Genomic DNA, 4,430 nt, shown 5'->3' with positions numbered 1-4,430 from the left:
GTCCCTTTCACCCACGATCTTTACACTGGTGTCAGAAGTGGGATTTGCGAATCTACGCCGCCGCCGCCATCACCACCATCTCATCGGACAGGGAGCGCCACCGAGGGGCCTCAGACGCCCGCGCGCCTGCCGTGCGATTCCGGAGATCGTTCAAGAGGGGCTCTCCTATACCTGCCCTATGAGTGCAACAAGGACGGAGCTATACGGGAGGAATAGGAGAGCCTCTCTTGAACGATCTCCGGAATCGCACGGCTGGGGACGGCGTCGAGGAGCTCCTCAACCGCTGGACGCGCGCAGCCGCGACACTCCAGCTGCACGACAGCGAGGTCCTGCGCCAGATGAGTGACCTCAGCGTCCTGCAACAGCAGCAGCAGCGGCAACACCCCGGGCGGTATGAAGAGGTGCCCAGGTACAATGGCTCCCGGCCGTGGTTCGTTTTCGAAGCGCAGTTCCAGTCGGCTACTACCGCCAACGGCTGGTCTGTCGACGAGCAAGGGCGTCCCCTCCTCCACGCCCTGGAAGGACCGGCTGCCGACTTGGTGGAGACCCTGCCGCCGGCGGACTTTACCAACTTTGCCCGCCTGAGCGAGCACCTGCGCCACCATTTCGGCTCGGCCCACGGCGCGGCTGTGGCTGGACCGTCGCGTGCAGCGCGCAGACGAGACCCTGCGCGACTTCGGCGTGGACGTGCTGCGCCTGGCCCGCGCGGCCTACCCCACCTGGCAAGACGCCCCCATCCCGACCATGGCGAGGAAGACCTTCGTGGACGGCATCCGGGACGCTGATTTGCGCCGCACCGTCCGTCCCCGAATGGAACTGCGGGACACGGCGCCGTCAGTAGATCGTCCCTATCTGGTCAGCGCGCTGCGACGATGTACCGACGAAGAAGTGTCCAGTGGGCGGCGTGTCAGTGACGGAATGGTGACGAGATAGTGATGCCAGAAAAGTCGGTAAGTCGTCGCTCAGTCATCTCATTCTCGTCACACTATTGTCATTACGTTAGTCGCAGCATGGCCACTCTGTCGCAGCCATCTGGTGACCCTCTCCTCTCGTCACCTCTTCGTCAGCGCCGAAAGATGTAGAAGAAAAGCAACGGCCGTTAGTAGGAATCAAACACGTCTCCTGCGGTTCGCCACACTGACGCTCGAAACCACTCGGCCACTCACATCTCTATACATACTGAGGAGCCGTGCCGGAATGCATCTGACGCCCGCGGTCCTGCTCGGTGCTGGGATGCATGTAGCTGCCTTGCAGGAAACTCGCATGCCACGGCAGGAGCTCCTCACCGCTAACTACCGGTGGATTGTTGCCGGGGTGCCTCACCGCGGTGGCCGGGGGGTCACCATCACCCTTCGACGTGGAGTTCCGGGACTACGGTTGCGGTCCTTTACGGTCGCCCATCGTGATGTTTTAATTGCAGATGTGGAGGCCGAGGGCTCACGTTCCTACGTGGTCACTGCCCACATTCCCTCGGACGGCTCTCCGGCTCAGCGTGCCTCTCTCGCTGCCCTGTCCGCCGCGGTCGCGGTGGCCCCCAAGACCCATTGGCTGTTGCTGCTTGGTGACTTCAACGCCCAGATTGGTAGAGAGGACCGGCTGGGACCGGGGGACCAGCTCGGCCCCAACACCTCTTCGCTGCATGCCACCTCTGACCAGGCCGGGGTGGCCCTCATTACCTTGGCCAGGCTCCATCAGCTGCCGATCCTCACTACCTTTCCGGCTTGCGGCGTCGCCCACACATGGCGCCGGGGAGGCCTCCGTGGCAGCACGCCGGAGCGATACTCTCAGCTCGACCATATTCGTACTAACGTTCCCCTTGTCAGCAGAGTGCGAGGGGCCTTTTCACATCATCACCACTTGGACCACAAACTGCTCACCGTCACCCTCTCTGGCCCTCGACCTGGTCAACCCCCCATTGTACCCGACACTGTACGACCCGCTCCTGACGCCCTCCCCCCTCCTCGACCTCAGGCTGCCCGTTGGAGTGTTAACCTGCTTAATGAGAGCGAGGAGTTTCAGGAGAAGTATAGGGACGCAGTGGATCGGTTTCTGCAGCTCCAGCTTGCAGCTGGCCAACGCCTCGAGTGGACCCACCTGGAGAGAGTTTTAGTGTCTGCTGCCAATGCTACCCTGTAGGTTCCCCCTTCCCCGGCTACCCCTGGGAGAACTGCCGCCTTCAACGCCTGGCAGCGGGCTCTGGCACGGGAACGGCTCTACCGAGGTCACCCTCAGGTCGCCCTGCGCCTCCAGGAGGCCAACCGGGCTCGAAAAGCGGCAGTGACTCAGCATGCGGCGGCCAAGACGGCCCGCTTCTTCTCGAACCTGGACTTCGTCCGGCCAGCTAAGCGGCTCAACCTCGCTTTCAGGATGCTGAGGAGGGAAAAGCGTGCCCACGGCCGTCCACCTGGCAATATTACTCTCCGGGACTGGGAGGCAGGGATCTAGGATATGGCTATAGGAGCCCATCCCCCTCTTCTACCGGACGGCGACCACCTGCGCGATGCCCCCGCGCCCACCGCCGCCCAACTCCGCGGCTACGCTGCTCGGCTGGCTCGGCGAACGGCCGCCGGCCCTGACCTTTTGCCGGCTGAGCTCTTTATCTATGCCTCTGAGAGTTTCTTTGTACAGCTAACCGAGGTGGTACGAGTGGCATGGGAATCTAATTCCTTCCCGGTGGCCTGGGTGACATCCCTACAGCACCCCATACCAAAGAAGCCCCGTCCTGCCAGTGTGGATGATTTCAGGGCCATCTATAAACTCCTGGCGAGGCATCTTATGTTTTTGCTCTCTGCCCGCATTCCCACTGTTCCCTGGTACCAGGCAAGTTTTCAACCGGAACGGTCCACTGCGGACCACACCTTCGTGGTGCGCAGCGTCCTTGACCAGCACTGGCGAGCAGGCATCACCACCCACATCATGGCTCTGGACATCAAGGCGGCCTTTCCCTCGGTGTCCAAGACCATGGTGGTCGAGGTGCTGCTTGAGTACGGGGTCCCTCCTGCACTGTTCAACAGGGTCATCCAACTCGCTCTGACTGACCGCACCTACCTCCGCTGGCTGGCCGCCTGCACTTCCACTGTGCTCCGGGGGAAAGGGGTTCGCCAGGGGTGCCTGTTTCTCCATGGTTATTTACAGTGGTCCTTCACTGAGCTTTCGTCGGGGCTGTGCGGCGCCTCACCCGCTTCGCTCAGTCCCTCTCTATGTCCAGCCCTACCTGAATTCCAGGACCTGGTGGACTTCCTGACCGAGTTCCGCGAGACCATCGGGGAACTTGGGCTCCTGCTCAACTTCCGCAAGTCGGAATACATGCAGCGCTCCCCCGGCTGGCCCGACCCGGGCCCTCTTCCCCGCCCTGTTCAGCTGGGTGATGTTGAGCTGCAGCAGGTGGGTCAGCTGGTTTATCTAGGTGCGGTCCTCTCTGAACAGCTCGCCAGGCAGCCCAGGGTTCGCCGCGCTAAGTTTGGCGTTGCCGCCCTCCTCCCCATCCTACGGCGGCACCCTCTGGCCCCTGCAGTCCTCGGCCGGATTTTTTCCACCTCCATCCTCCCAGGGCTCACCTATGAGCAAGGTGCCTCCTCAGCTACTGCCCGGACCCGGGCCACCTTTCGACGTAAGGGGCGGACCCTCCGCGCCTCCATCCTGGCCACCGCACGCCCTGCCCACCGCCCTCAGCTCCAGCCCGGGGTGAAGCGGCGCTCCATCAACAGGGCCATCAAGACGGCCCGGATCCGGTCTGGGGCACATCCTCAGGCACCCAGTTGGTCACCCCCTGCAGCGGGCCTATCGCCCCAACCTGGGTCACCTTAAACAGGGTCGCCCATGCTTCGACTACCGTGACACGGTAGCCAAGGACATGCACCGCCTTGCAGCCCCCCCGCAGGGGTGGGACCACTTGCTCCTAGACCGGGCTGCCACCTCTTCATATCTCAAGGAGGTAAGGGAGCTCACCCGCTCCTCGGACGAGGAGGACCCGGAGCCTGGGCCGGAGCACGGGTTCTACCACCGCCTGCTGCCCCCTGCCGTGGGCAAGCATTCAAACGCTTGAAATAATACCGGATTCGGCTGTGTAGCCGCGCCCTTACCTAGGCTCGATTCCTAGAAAAAATGGGTGAACCTATTGATTGATTGATTCCTACTTCCGTTTTGGATAGCCTGGAACACCCTATGGACTCCTCGTTTCCGCTTGGTGCTTCCCTTATTTTCCCTCCCCCCAAGAACATCGTCTGCTCAGTCTGCTCTGAATGCGCAGGCGTGATCGCGATGCCGACCGGCCGCCCGCGGCAAGCTGTCAAAAGGAATAAGGAACGGCAACAGTTAACAGAAAGAAAGCCATGGTGGCTTGCCTGCGAGAGAAAGAGAGAGATGGCAGATAGGAGGGGACGTGGATGCGGAGGGGAGGGAGGGGAGGGGCAGGGGCTGAGCCTAAGCTG

This window comes from Frankliniella occidentalis, unplaced genomic scaffold (genome assembly GCF_000697945.3).
Source record: "Frankliniella occidentalis isolate FOCC.00 unplaced genomic scaffold, Focc_3.1 Scaffold441, whole genome shotgun sequence".
In the NCBI taxonomy this organism is placed as follows: Eukaryota; Metazoa; Arthropoda; class Insecta; order Thysanoptera; family Thripidae; genus Frankliniella; species Frankliniella occidentalis.
The sequence above is the reverse complement of the archived record's forward strand: the minus strand, read 5'-3'. Positions refer to the sequence as shown.